The sequence below is a fragment of the Mobula hypostoma genome, chromosome 6 (assembly GCF_963921235.1).
Source record: "Mobula hypostoma chromosome 6, sMobHyp1.1, whole genome shotgun sequence".
Lineage (NCBI taxonomy): Eukaryota > Metazoa > Chordata > Chondrichthyes > Myliobatiformes > Myliobatidae > Mobula > Mobula hypostoma.
In genome coordinates, this window is record NC_086102.1 from 76,653,141 (window position 1) to 76,668,618 (window position 15,478).

Below are 15,478 nucleotides of genomic sequence, written 5' to 3' on the forward strand. Positions count from 1 at the left end.
CTCACTTGACCTCATTCCCACAATGGTGGACAACCAAGTTTTCCTCCTGAGCTCAAACTCCACTTTTCAGACCAATCCCCACTATCCTGCAGTCCAATCTATCTCAGCCTTGAATATATTCAACAACTTAAAACCCACAGAGAATTCTAAAGATTTTCTATTCTCTGAGAGAAATTCTTTTTTTCTCCCTCCTAAATATGTGATCACCTATAGTAAAATTATCCCTCTAACTGCTAGAGAGCATCAAAGGCAAAGACTCTCAACCTTGGGAGTCAGCCCGTGTAAAATGGAAGATGATCTTGATTGTGTCTATTTGACGCTCCAAGCCAGGCATGGACCAAAAGCAGTAAATTCTAGAGACAGTATGAAATTGACTTCCCTTGATATCTTAAAACATATAACAGTAGAGCAAAAGAACTTGCTGAACCAACCATTGTGTCTATGTGATTAACCCTATCTGCCTACACATGATCCATATCCCTCTATTCCATGCACATTTACATGTATGTCTAAATACCTCTCAGCCTTTGTTATTGTATCTGCTTCTACCACCTGAAGGAAACATTTAACCGAGTATGATGTCGAGAAGCCCAGGGAAGTATTCCATCGTACTTCTTCTGAGGAGCTCCTGCAATCATGTCCTGTAGCTGCAACAGGTAGATTCCTATCTATTTGATTGGAACAATTTTAAAAACTTCCACAAGAACATTCTTCCATTTTCAACGGGAATAAGACCACATTTCTCACCCTTTCCTAATAGATGTTACCTCAGATTTCTGAATACATACTGACCTTGCATCCTCTCCAGAGATTCCTTGTGCATAATATGTCAAGCAAAACCTCAGGCAGTACTTCAAATGTGTTCGAAACTAGGCTCAGTATAGGATTAGTACAGGGTAGCTGCATTTCCAGTATCTCCACCTAGAAACAAACCCAAGTCTGAGAAGGCCTCCTGGAAATCCAGATGCATTTCTTCTGCTGCATTACACTCCACAACTTCTCTGTCATCTCTTCACATGATATAATAGGTTTGGTTATATAAGTCTATGTCTTTTTAAGTATACGAAAACTTTTGATTTTTACATCTTTGATTTTTTTGATGTTTCTTTTAATTTTCTACTTTGTCAGGATTCCTTCATTTTCCCTCAATTTGTTCTTTTTAACAATTGTCATTATGTTAGTTCTCCAGTAATCCTCAGGCGCTGTGGGGTAGCACAAAGGTGCAGATGGTGCACGTATTGTCTCATTGTTCCAATCACTTTGGTTCAATCCTGACCTTTGGTGCTGCCTCTGTGGAATCTGGACTTTTTCCCCTGTGACTGTGTGGGAATTCCCTGGGTGATCTGCTTTCCTGGAGGTTGGTAAGTTATTTGACCACTTGTGCACAAGTGTGTGGTGTAACATGGGAAGGGTAAAATGGGATTAATGTAACAGAGTACCGATTGGGCGGTGTGGAGTTGCTGGACCTCAAGAACAGTCTGCTGTTCAGGCAAGATTGCAGAAATATTTTTTTTAATTAAAATTTAAAGGACAAAACATGCACGCACGTAATCTCTCCCTCACACACTTACACACAGACACGTACTCTCTTGTACTCACATTCCCCCTCACATATAGATATTTACTCTTCCTCATTTCTCACTCACATTCAATTTCTTTCTCTCTCTCCCTCCCTTTCACTCAGGGATATACACTTTCCCTTGCTCACTCATACACAGAAATTCACAGTCTTTCTCTCACACACTCCCTCTCTCTTACACACAGTTCATATGCTCTTTTTCTCTTTCACAAGCTCTTGAGCTCTCACTCACACACCTTCTCTCTTGCACATACACAAGCTCACATATACTCTCTCCCATTCATCCACACACACACACACACACACACACACACACACAGAGTTACTCACACCATTAAATATTTAACAAAGTTAAACCTTTCTTTTCAGCACAGCTCTTTTTTTTTCATTCACTGGAATGGGCATTCTGGCAGATTTCTGAAGAACCAGGGAATCTGCCAAAATCTATCCAGCCCTGTAAAGCTCCAGCAGAGCAGTACAGAAGACTACAGCTGACACTTTGTTGAAGGAAGATTGCAACTATAACCTTCCCTGAAGAAATGCCCAAATACATCAGTAGAACTGGTGCAAATCTCAGCAGAAGATTTCCACCATTATCTTTCTTCAAACTGGTAAATATATTGTTACATACCCTGTAACTGGGTTGCCAAACCAGCAGAAATGGACCACTTAGTTGGAGTCTGGATTACTGGAACTAAGAAAGTTTTATTAAAGTAACAAGTAACAGTACTCTAATCGTAAGGATATAAATGCAACAGGTTAGCAATGATAAAACACACATGTACACAGAACTAGGATAATAGGAATCAATCAAGCTCTATCGCAGTCTAGGGGTAAAATGATCAGTCTCAAGTGACGCAGAGTTCAGTTCAGCTGAGTACAGTTCGCAGTAATCGCTGTTGTGCCGTTGGAGAGAGAGAGAGAGAGAGAGAGAGCTAATATGCAAATTCTGATTCACACAGACCTTCGTTCTTCACAGTTAGCTTTCGGGAGAGCCCTTTTAATGTCTTCTGAGGTCACCGACTGTGACCCCTCCATTCCGGATACAATCGTTCTTCTGCGGTGAACCCGGCACCCAGGCAAGGGCGGACACACATACCAGGTTCTCGCCGATCGTACCTTTTCACCCTGTGCATCTATGGTCGGTCCCGCGACCAGACCTCCAAAACTTCTACCCACTTGTGGGGGCACACCGCACTTCCAGATTCTCGTTATCTTGTGATCTCGTGGTGTCTGTCGTGCCTTAGCGAACCTGTTCCTTTTATCCCCCTGCTGGGGTATCGCCTGTCCATCAAACTTCAAATAGTTCAGGTTCAAAGCAACCGGTCTGTCAATACTCAGAACTGTGTCTCTTTTTGTTAATCTCTCTCCTCTCTCATTAACATTTTGAGTGCTTCTCCCTTTGTCTCTCTTATCTCTCTGATCAGCATCAATCTTCTGATAACTTGGTTTTTCGTCACAATATGTAATATTACCTCTGGTTTTACTTGTCTAGAAACTTTTAAAATGCACATGTATAATCTATTCAAACCAGGAATTTTAATCTTTTTGAGTTTACTCATATAACACTACTATTTTTGATTTTAATAGCAGCTATATAATTTTGTATGCCTTCGAATGTTATCCCAATCTGGTCTGTCTTAGTAAATACTAACGCAATTGTTTAATATTTCTGCCTTTTCATTATTGCTGCTAATGTTTTTTTTATCTCCCACTGGCTCTTTTCCTAGTGTAATTTCTTTTTCTTGAACAATTGTACAACTGTAGAATATTTTGTGCATTTGTTACTAATTTCATGTTCTAAATTGCTTTTATGACTCTTCTAATCCCTTTTAAATTCTCTCTTGATCTGCATTCCCTTGATGGCTATTGCCTTAAAGTAAACCATTTTCTTTGTTTTCATTTCTTTCCGCAAATATTTTTATTCATTCATAGCACTTCGCTATTATTTAACTTTTTTCCTGTGTTTTGGTGCAATGATTCAAACACTGTCATAATCATTTCCCCTAGTTCTCAAAGGTTCAAAAGTTCATTTTATTAACAAAGTATGTATGCAGAATACAACTCTGTGATTTGTCTTATCACAAAGTACAGAAAAAATATGGATTTTGTTGAAAGATAAGACATCAATATCTCTCACACAAAGAAGAAAAGGAAGTAATCCACTCCCCCCACCACATCTCTGTTGCACAAAAACTAACATCAAACCACAAACCCCCAACCCCACTCCCTCGCACAAAAATTAAGAGATCGCCCACAAGGAGAGAAAAAAAAGCAATCATAACACCAAACCCCAACTCCCTCTCTTGCACACAAAAAATCTATCAGATCCCCAAACACGGAAAAACTCCAACAAGGACATCAGACGTCACATCCCCAACCCTCTTCTTGCTCAAAAGCTAACATATTTCCCACAAGGGCTTCAAACCCCCAAACCCTAAACCAGTAGCCCACCAATGTTGTTTGCCCCAACAGTGAAACATTGTTATTTTAATTGGACTTTTCCACTCTGTGACCCTGTTTTAGAATAGGATAGTGCAGGTTTAATAGGATGGGCAGGATCTGTTGCCGATTTGGGGGATAGGGAATGAGGTTGTAGATTTGGAGTCAGGGTGGGAGTTGGTTGGAAATGCATTCTTACATGCAAAACATGCCTTACAGAGGGAGTGTAGCAAATTCCGTGTAAGTTAAGTTGTAGCCATCCTGCAAAAGCCAGCGGCTTTTTATATTTTACCATCTTGTCTTATTTTTTATGAAGAAAATTGTCAAAAGTTCTCTATTAACAGGAAATTTCATATGATGATAACAGGCTTGGTCACATTATTTTGTGATTGTAACCTAGTGGTTAGCACAACAATTTACAGTACCAGCGCTGCTGCCTGTAAGGAGATGGTATGTTCTCCCTTTTACTGTGTGGGTTCGCTCCGGTTGCTCCAGTTTCCTCCCACAATCCAAAGGTGTACAGTTGAAAGGTGGACTAGTCATTGTCAATTGTCCCGTGACTAAGCCAAGGTTAAATCAGGGTTTGCTGCTTGGAGGGCCAGAAAGGCCTATTCCACACTGTGTCTCAATAAATGTTTTGCTGTATCATTCAAGGGAAAGTCTCACTTGGACAACTGCCAAGCATAATGTCCACCTGACCACTGTGATTTTGTCAATCCTCTTCTGTTCTATGCCACTACAGCATACAATGAAAAGAAATCTGTTTCTTACAGGAGTTGCAAAACCACTCTCCATAGCAACGAATGGAGGGAAAACTTTACATTAACACATTTTGTTTTGTCTTTTGGATACGAAGGCAAAAAATATCACCAAGTAAAAAGATACAGCAGAATACAACTACCAATCTTTTTTCTGTAAGCACGGCTGAATTATATTGAACAAAATAAGTAATTTTTCTTTGCTGCCTTTTGTTGTATTGTTCAACTCTGTCAGATCCAATTATAATTATAGACTGATACTAATCTTACTGTATCGCAAAGAAAAGACAATGGCAGAGAAAAAAATTTACGTCAGCAGCTCCCTGATATGAATCTATCTAATTAATTGCCACAATATTAGTTTTACACTGTCAAGACATGAAGGTAATGTCCTTTATTTGAACTTCACTTCGGTCGTGAAAATTTATCTTTCAATAAATGAGAAGTAATTTAATTCTAATTTTAGCTGTAAACTGAATCCAATCAAAGTCAAAATATACTTTCATTATTGTCAATTGTTAAAGCTATAATTATACTCGTTCATATGTATAATGGCGTGCTAGTCGTGAATGTATTTGGCAACAACTAGTAACAAAGTATAAAGGTTCAACTTTAAATTAGGTAACTAGTAATCCAAACCTGTAACTAATTCAACACAGTAATTAAATAACACAGATGTTTCTCAATTGTTTGTGGACGGAGAAAACATTTCCTGGTGTGCAATACAAGGACATGTATAAGCTGCAAAAGTAAAGTGTTTTATTTTGTCTCTCCTAGCACATTCTAACATTCTAACATTTGTACATGGACCTTTGCTTTCCCAATTAATACTGCTTTCATTTGATTTAGAATAGGAAAAGCACTAACTGTTTGACAAAAAAGAAAAAAAAATCAAGTGGTGCTCAAAATGTAACCAATAATCTTCTCCATTAGGGTTTGATCCTAAATTAATTTTATTCCCCATTCTGGCTCCCCTTTTCTCCTCACCTGCCCATGACCTCCCTGTGGTGCTCGCCCCCACTTCCCTTTCTCTCATGGTCCACTGTCGTCTCCTATCAGTTTCCTTCTTCTTCAGCCTTTTACCTCTTCCTCCTAGCACCTTCCAGTTTCCAATTTCATTCCCCGGCCTTCCCCCACCCACCCACCTTCCCCCCCGTTGGCTTCACCTACCACCTGTCAGCTTCCACTCCTCCCTCTACCCCGCCCCCCCGCCATCTTCTTATTCAAGGTTCTTCCCCCTCCTTTCCAGTCCTGATGAAGGGGCTCGCCCCGAAACGTTGATTTGGAATGTCCAGATGCAGGCTCTCAGCATAAATGTTTATTCATTTTCATTTCCATGGATGCTGCCAGACTGCTGAGTTCCTCCAGCATTTCGTGTGTGCTGCTCAAGATTTCCAGCATCTGCAGAATTTCTTGTGTTTATAATTTCTTTGAAAGTCTGTTGCATATTTTCAATACTCTGTTCAAATCAGGGTGTGAGGAAGTTTTCTGATCACTTCCTCTGCAAATTATGCTGTACTCTGTGAGGTTTAGTATGGTTAAGTACCACATAAAATTAATTGTAATGAAAATCTCTATTAATCTCCGCCAGTACTGCATTACCCGAAATCTATCTGAATTTATTCATGTTTATATCTGACTATTGTTCAATTCTCTAATTCACTTTTGAAAAATCCCTTTTAGGGTTCCACCCTTCTGCACTCCCCATTTCCTTTCACTCCACTTTGTTTCGGCATTTTTTTTTTACTTTTTTTTGCAAAAGTTCCAAGCCTGATATCCTTGGCACTCTGCCCAATCTTGATTGCTACAGCCAAGACCATGCACCTACTGATCTCGATTTCCATATCTTTCCAATGGTTGTCAGAGTTTTTGATTACCACAAAACTGCTCTGACCTCCAATATACCCATCAGCTTGCTCTACTCTCTCTATGCCCATGGCTAAGTGGCTAGGTATAACTCAAATGGAACCTATAAACTTGCAGATGACACAATCATTGTTGGTAGAATCTCAGATGGAGAGGAGAAGGAATGCAGGAGCAAGGTATACCAGCTAGTTGAGTGGTGTTGCAGCAACTGTCAGTAAGATAAAAGAATTGATCGTGGACTTCAGGGAGGGTAAGACAGGGGAACACGAACCAATCCTCATAGAGCGCTCTCAAGTAGAGAGTGAGCAATTTCAAGATCCTAGGTGTTGAGATCTCTGAGGATCTAATCTGGTCCCAACATATTGATGCAGCTATAAAGAAGGCAAGACAACAGCTATATTTCATGAGGAGGTTGAAGAGATTTGGTTTGTCACCTAAAACACTTGAAAACTTCTATGGGTGTATTGGTAGCAGACCCAAATGCAAGACACAGACACTGAAGTACGAGGAACAGGACTTGACTAGAGTAGGGGCGTGACAGGATACAAAGAAGGAGCAGGGACAAGAACGCAGACTTGGGCTAGGACATGGACGAGACACAGGAAACCCGGACAAGGAACTATGAACTAGGAGCTTGGGCTTGGACTCCGAGCCAGAGACTGAACAAGGACCCAGAACCTGGGTCTTGCCTCGGGCTCGGACCCCAGAACTAGGCAAGGACATGACATGGCTACCGGACAGGACGTGGCAGGGGTCTTGGTTCTTGAACTTGGAGACAGGCTGGGGTCTTGGCTCTTGAACTTGGAGACAGGCTGGGGTCTTGGCTCTCGAGGCTGCAGGCTGGGGTCTTGGCTTGCGACGCTGCAGCCTGGGGTTTTGGGTCTTGGAATGTGGAAGCTGATAACTCAGAGGCTGGAGCTTGGAGACAGACTGGGAACTGTACATCAACATAGAGCCGGGACTTATCCTTCGAAAAGCCGGGACTCATCTTTAACACGACACCAACATGAGACAGAACAGTACATAGACATAAAGCAGGGACTTATACTTAGACAAGCCGGGACTCAACCTCTCCACACCAAAGTGGGATAGGACCATCCGTCGGGTAATGGCAGAACGGCCGGACTTACCCAACAGAGGCAAAGACAAGACAAGACAAGACAGGTCCCCCCACAGGGCAATGGCAGAATGGCCTGACTTACCCACGGAGACGAGGACAAGACAGATCCCCCTGCAGGGCAACAGCAGAACAGCCTGACTTACCCCATGGAGGCGAGGACAAGACAAGACAGATCCCACCACAGGTCAATGGCAGAATGGCCTGACTTACCCCACGGAAGCGAGGACAAGACAAGACAGATCCCCCGGCAGGGAAACGGCAGAATGGCCTGCCTTACCCCACGGAGGCGAGGACAAGAGGAGACAAACACCAAAGAATAACAGACAGTTCTATCTCTGCATCGGGGTTGCTCCGAGTAACAGTTACAGCTAGCAACCTCAGCTGGCTACGTAAAACAGCCAGATCCCTACCTAGCTCGCAGTGGCTGACGGCCATTCAGCTGGCCCAGGAAACAGCCGAATCCATACAGCAAAGGCAACTCCAACTACTGACAGCAAGGCTCCATGAGGCGATGGTTCTCCAACACAGCCTAAAGATGGCAAGTGGCTGCTCCAGCCTTCCACTGGCAGGTTGCTCCCAGGGGATCTTGACAAGACAAACCAGCAGCCCACACTCGACCCCCAAGGCCACTTATATTCCAAGCCCCAAGATGGGAATCAGGTGCCTACAATTAACTCAACCAAACAAGAGATAGCTGGTAGACCTAGAGTCCTGAGTCCACGGACCAGACCGTGAACCGGAATGCAGACTTCACGGATTGGACCACGACAACACTGTATAGTATGTAGGGGTACTGCTCAGGACGGAAAGAAGCTACAGAAAGCTGAGAAATTAGTCAGCTCCATCTTGGGTACTGTCCTCTGTAGTATCCAAGATATCTTCAAGGAGTGTTGTCTCTGAAGGGTGGCATTGATTATTAAGGACCCTCATCAACCAGGGCATGCCCTCTTCTCATTGTTACCATCAGAAGCCTGCAGGCACAGACTCAACGATTCAGGAACAGCTTCTTCCTCTCCGCCATACAATTCCTAAATGAACATTGAACCTGTGAACACTACCTCACTTTTTAAAATATTATTTCTGTTTTTGTATGATTTTTAATCTATTTAATATACATATATACTTACTGTAATTGATTTGCTTTTTTCCTTTCTGTATCATCATGTATTGCCTTCTATTGCTGCTGCTAAGTTAACAAATTTCACGACATATGCTGGTGATAATAAACCTGATTCTGATAGCTTGTGTATTTCACAATATTACTGCATGTGGTGGAACATAACAACATGCAATGATTACCCAGTGGTTAATACACTTTGGACCTTTGACCAGAACAATGCTATGGCAGACCTATGACCTAGCCAAAGCACACTAAAAACTGGAGGAACACTGCAGGATAGGCAGCACCTGTGGAAATGAATAAACACTGGATGTATCGGGCCAAGGTCCTTCATCCGAACTGGAAAAAAAAATGAGAAGTCAGGGCTAGAAGGTGAGGGGAAGGGAGGAAGAAGCACAATGTAGTAGGTGATAGGTAAAACAAGGAGACAGGCAATTGGCCTCCTCTACTGCTGTCTCGAGGCCACACGCAGATTGAAGGAGCAGGACCTTGTATTCCATCTGGTTAGCCTCCAACCTGATGGCATGGACATCGATTTCTCTAACTTCCAGTAATTGCCCCACCCCTTCATCATTCCCCATTCCTGTTTTCCTCACTCACCCTATCTCCCAGAGGGAGGTGCTCCTCATCCATCCCTTTATTCCATGATATACTCCCTCCTATCAGATACCCCCTTCTCCAGCCCTTTATCCCTTTCATCAATCAACTTCCCAGCTCTTTACTTCACCCCTTCCCCTTTCTGGCTTCACTCATCACCAGCTTCTTCCTTCCCTCTGCCCTACCTTCTTGCTCTGACCTCATCTTTTTTCCAGTCCTGATGAAAGGTTTTGGCCTGAAACGTCGACTGCTTATTCGTTTCCACAGATGCTGCCTGACTTCTGAGTTCCTCCAGCACTTTGTGTGTTTTGCCTTTGATTTCCAACAACTGCAGATTTTCTCGCGTATATGACTTAGTCAATCATTAGTACACTATATAGAACCATGCTTTCCACAAGCCAGTGATGTATTGGGCTACCAGTATCATAAAGACATGCTCAGTGTTTTCTGCTATTAGATATTAGGGAGGACTGCTTCATCCCAGTTAACGTGGTTGGAAGCAACCATATAATTCTGTTCAGCTCAAGGCTGAAATACCAAGCCCATATTTTCTCCATCACATATTTCCTTCTTCTCTGTAACTTCTTCCACATCTGCTTCTGATTTACAAATCTCATACAGAATTCCCATTGATTCTCTAATCAGCAATCCAATGGATTTTTGGCCAATATTTCATTTTGCCTAAAACCAAGTCCTGCTCAGCTATCAGTCTGGTATTATTGGCCCTCTTTGGCTGCTAGAGCTCTTAAAAACAAAGTTCAAGAGAATCCTCAACTATGGACCTTTTCACAATCTTGCCCTTTCATAATTCTCTGAACTCCTCCAAACCTCAAACCATTCAAGAATTGTCTACTCCTCTGACACTGGACTTTTGCATGTCTCCTCTAACGTAATCCCACAGCAACCCAGCTCTCAAGCTTTGGTCTTCCATCCAGAAACTCTTTCATACCTTGAACCCTTTTCTCCTTAAAACCCATCATTTTGTCAAATATAGAACTCCTAAGAATTCAGTACAATTTATGTCCAGCTAAGCTTTTATGAAATCTATGATGCAACATTTTTCACTAAATATATCATACAAATTCAAGTTATCTTTGATGTACAGCTTTTCTCAAAAATAATTAACCGTAAACATGAAACAAGATGAACACAGCAATTCCAAACCATATAGTATTTTACTCTAAAACAAAACAGCCAATGTATTTTAGACAATAGGTAAAAAAGATTATTATAACAAACCTTATAAAAAATAAAACACCCTTTTCATGTATATGTTTAAACAATCCAACTTGTCACAGCCAATTAAACAAAAGAAAGAAGGATTGTATGCTGCATGTTTGATGAAGTCAGGAAAGCATTTTTCAGAGAAGGAGGAATTACTGTTGCAATGTTGGTAACATAGAGTCACGGAGTAATATAGCATGGTACAGGCCCTTCAGCCCAAATGGCCAATGCCAACCACAGCATCCTCCCACATAGTTCCAGATGACCCCCATTCAGCCCATAACCCTTCATGTCCTTTCCCTCCATGCACATATCCAAATGTCTCTTACAATTTGCAATTGTAGCTGCCTCAACCACTTCCTCTGATTACTTATTGCAGATACTCACTACCGTCAGTCCTTTTTAAATCTCTTCCCTTTTATCTTGTATCTGTGCCCTCTAGTTTTGGACTGCCCATACCTGGGGAAAAAGTCTATGACTGACGCTTTCCAAACATAAGGGTTATAGAGCATTACATCACAGAAACAGGCCCTTCGGCCAATTTTGTCTGTGCCGAATCCTTATTCAGCCCGGTTCCATTGACACATACCTGAACCATAACCCTCCAAACTCCTGCCATTCACATACTTACCCGAACTCCTCTTAAAAGTTGCAGTCGGATCCACATCCAGTTAGTGTTAGCTTGTTCTACACTTGCACCCACCTCTCAGGTTCCCCTTAAATATTTTACCTTTCACCCTTAACCAGGTGTAAAATATATAAGCAAAAAGCAATATACTATAGTAATATGCAGAGACATTAGCAAGACCACAGAGTATTAAAATAATAGTACGTGCAACTTGATGGAGCTGGGTCTTGATATGATACAAGAAGGAACAATAATGGATTTGTTTAAGATAACATGTAACAATAAGTTGATTGGTGCATTTGTGTGTGGTGTCCCTCTCTTTCGATGATGGAGGGGGATGTTACTGTGGTTCCCCGTTATGCATTGAACTATTGTGTTTATCGACTGTTGACTTTTTCAGACTCATGTTTTGTATATTCTGTGTTTTTCGACCATTCCTTTCTGTTTTGTTGTGCGAGGGAAGGGTTTTGGAGGTTGATGTTCTTACTGTATTCTATTAGGTTTTTATGTGGGGTTGGAGGGGGGTTTGGGGGTCGAAGATCTTGTTCCGTTCTGCGTGGGGGAGGGGACATATGGATCGATGTTTTTGTTCCGTTTTGTGTGGGGGTTTAGGAATTGTTGATCGGGACTCTGTTCTTTGGGTTTGATGCTTCCCTCTGAATGACTTTCATGCTCTTTTTTTGTTTCATGGCTATCTGGAAAAAGCAAATCTCAGAGCTGTATTTGGACACATACTTTGACCATAAAATGAACCTTTGAACTATGTTCTAATCATCATATTTATAATGTCTTATATAATTTACAGATTATGTAACATTAAGGCATAATAGTGGCTATGAAGCCAGTGTAGTATCCAGAAAAAATACAACTTCTAGGCTTTTTTCTCTGTCAGTTTTATTATGCACTTTATAAGGTGCCTGTGAGAAAACTTTTTAAAAACATATTGGAATCTTGTTCCTCAATTTAAGCAAACTGCCAGTGTCAGGATAAACCAGCTGTGCTTTTCATCGAGGATGGAGAACCCAGCTGTTTCCGAAGTTAATTACTGTATACAACTGAGGTCAGTATCTGTACCCAGGAGAGTTCAGCATTCTGCATAATATTATAAGTACAGCAGAAGATGAGAAACAACTGAGCATACTATAAGGAAGGATTGGGATGATGACGGCTGTTGACCAGATCAACTCTGTTCCATTTTCTTTTGCAAACGTTGGTGCGTTTTGCTTTCAGGAAGTGGCCAGTGGAATTCAGCACCTGATTGAGATACATGCTTTATTGAATTTGCTATGAGAATAGAGTCTGGCGTATTTCGTAGAGTTAAACTTTCTGTAAACAGATATTTTCTACACATTTGCCAAGATAACAATTGTATCCATTGCATTGCCACCGAATACACAACAGCAATGACATCCTCATGTGCCCAGCCATAGGAAGAGTGGCAGCAAATCAATAAGATGAGAAAGTCTGCAGATGCTGGAAATCCAAAGCAACACACACAAAATGCTGGAAGAACTCAGCAGGTCAGGCAGCATCCATGGAAAGGAATTGGAAGTCTAAGTTTCAGGCCAATATCCTTCTTCAGGACTGAGAAGGAAGGGGGAAGATGCCAGAATATAAAGGTGGGTGGGGAGGGGGAGGAAAGGAGGCTAGCTGGAAGGTGACAGGTGAAGATTGATGGGTGGGAAGGGTCAAGGGCTGAAGAAGAAGGAATCTGATAGGAGAGGAGAGTGGACTATAGGTGAAAGGGAAGGAGGAGGGAGCCCAAGAGGAAGTGATAAGCAAGTGAGAAGAGGTAAAAGGTCAGAGTGGGGAATAGAGGAAGTGGGGTGAATGTGGTTATTGGAAGGAGAAATTGATACTCATGCCATCAGGTTGGAGGCTACCCAGATGGAATATAAGGTGTTGCTCCTCCACTCAAAGGGTAGCCTCATCTTGGCACAAGAGAAGGCCGTGGACCAACATGTCAGAAAGGGAATGGGAATCAGAAGTAAAATATTTGGCCACAGGGAATTCCCATTTGTGGTGCATAGTGCAGAGGTGCTTGACGAACAGGTCCCCCAATTTATGACAGGTGTCACCCATGAAGAGGAGCCTGCATTGGAAGCACCGGACACAGTAGGAGCATATATGCAGGTGAAGTGTTGCCTCACCTGGAAGGACTGTCTGGGGTCCTGAATGGAGGATAGGGAGGAGGTGCATGGGCAGGTGTAGTATGAGGTATATCCCTCCACTAATGAGCCCTCCTTCTTTAAAGAATGGGGTTTCTCTCCTTCCACTACCGATGCTGCCCTCACCCACATCTCCTCCATTTCCCATATATCCGTGCTCACCCCATCTTCCTGCCCACCGCCTCTGAGTTCCTTTTGCCCTTGCCTACCACTCCATCAGCTTCCGCATCCAACACATAATCCTCCACAAGTTCTGCCAACTCCAAAGGGATCCTATCTCCCCCACCTCCCCGCTTGCTCCCTCCATAATTCCTTTATCCATTTACTCCTTCCCGCTAATCTCCCTCCTGGCTCTTATCCCTGCAAAATGCTACACCTGCCCATGCACCTCCTCCCTCTCCTCCACTCAGGGCCGCAGGTATTCCTTCCTGGTGAGGAAAAACTTCACCTGTGAATCTTCTGGGGTCATCTACTGTGTCCAGTGCTTTCAATGCAACCTCCCCTACATTGGTAAGACCGTCGTAAAAAGGTGGACCACCATCTGTCACAAGTGAGGTTTCCCGGTGGCCAAACATTTTAATTACAACTCCCATTCTGACATGTCAATTCCACGGCCTCCTCTTGTACCCAGATGAGGCCACCATCAGGTTGGAGGAGCAACACTTTATATTCCGCCTGGGCAGCCTCCAACGTGATGGCATGAATATCGATTTCACCTTCCGGTAAACAAATTCCAGCCCCCTCCCCTTTCTCCATGCCCCACTCTGACCTTTTACCTTTCCTCACTTGCCTATTACTTCCCCCTGGGTCCCCTCCTTCCTTCCATTCTCCTGTGGTCCACTCTCCTCTCCTCAACAGATTCGTTCTTCTCCAGCCCTTGACATTTCCCACCCACTTATTTTCACATAGCACCTTCCAGCTAGTCTCCTTCCACCCACCCCCCCCACCACCACTTTTTATTCTGGCATCCTTCTCAATCCTGGGGAAGGGTCTCAGCCCCAAATGCCAACTGTCTATTAGCTTCCATAGATGTTGCCCGACCTGCTCGGTCCTCCAGCGTTTGGTGTGTGTTGCGTTAGTGTGGCAGCAGCTCACACAAATCCACTTATTACTGAGAAATTTTCAGCTACAACTTAGATAGATCCTGTTCACTAAGGTGCATTGGCTCATTCAGTTTCATTCTACCAAATAACCTCACATAACCTTGAGTACAGCATCCAGCTGATCTTTAAATAGTCAGCATCCCAAACACTGTTTCAGGCATTTATTATTGATCACTCTGCAGGATTATCAAATCTAGCCAAATGCACATTTCAAACCTGTAAATTTTAATTCTACATCTATGAAAAGTATTCCTGGTTTATTTATTTTTCTTTATACCCATTTATGAAGTATCATGTGAAGGGAAAAAAGAGGCTCAAAATTCCCCATTTATCTATGTATTCTTCAGAGGGTGTATGGGGTGCCCAGAGAGGGGTAGCACCTCTGGTGCAGGGGCTTGTCATGTTCAGTCTGGGGCAGCTCACTTTCCTTTGGTCCCCACCGGATATTCAGCTCTCATCTGTGGCTCCAAGTAGCTGTTTGCATGCGGCAGTGGCCACGCCCCAGTACACTGCTTCGACAGGCAGGTTAAACCAAGTGAAGGTAGCCGGTGGACTGGGCAGATTCTGCAATGCTCCATGGAGAGTCAAGTACATGGTAAGACACAGAAGATGACATGGTCATCCACTGCAACCAAGGAAGAGCCCAGTTTGTGACACTTGTTCAAATCTCTGGATCTGGACTTCTGAGGTCAACAGAGTGGAACTGCTTCAGTGCAACAGCTTTTCCATTTAAAAACTCTCTCAGACAGGTTGCCTGTCATTTCCGGACACAATGGACAACCACAGTCTCCTCAAAGCACACTATTGGTCTCTTTAGTCTCTTTGAGACATCTAGGGGCATGATGGCCAATTACTTTACATTTACAAAAACTG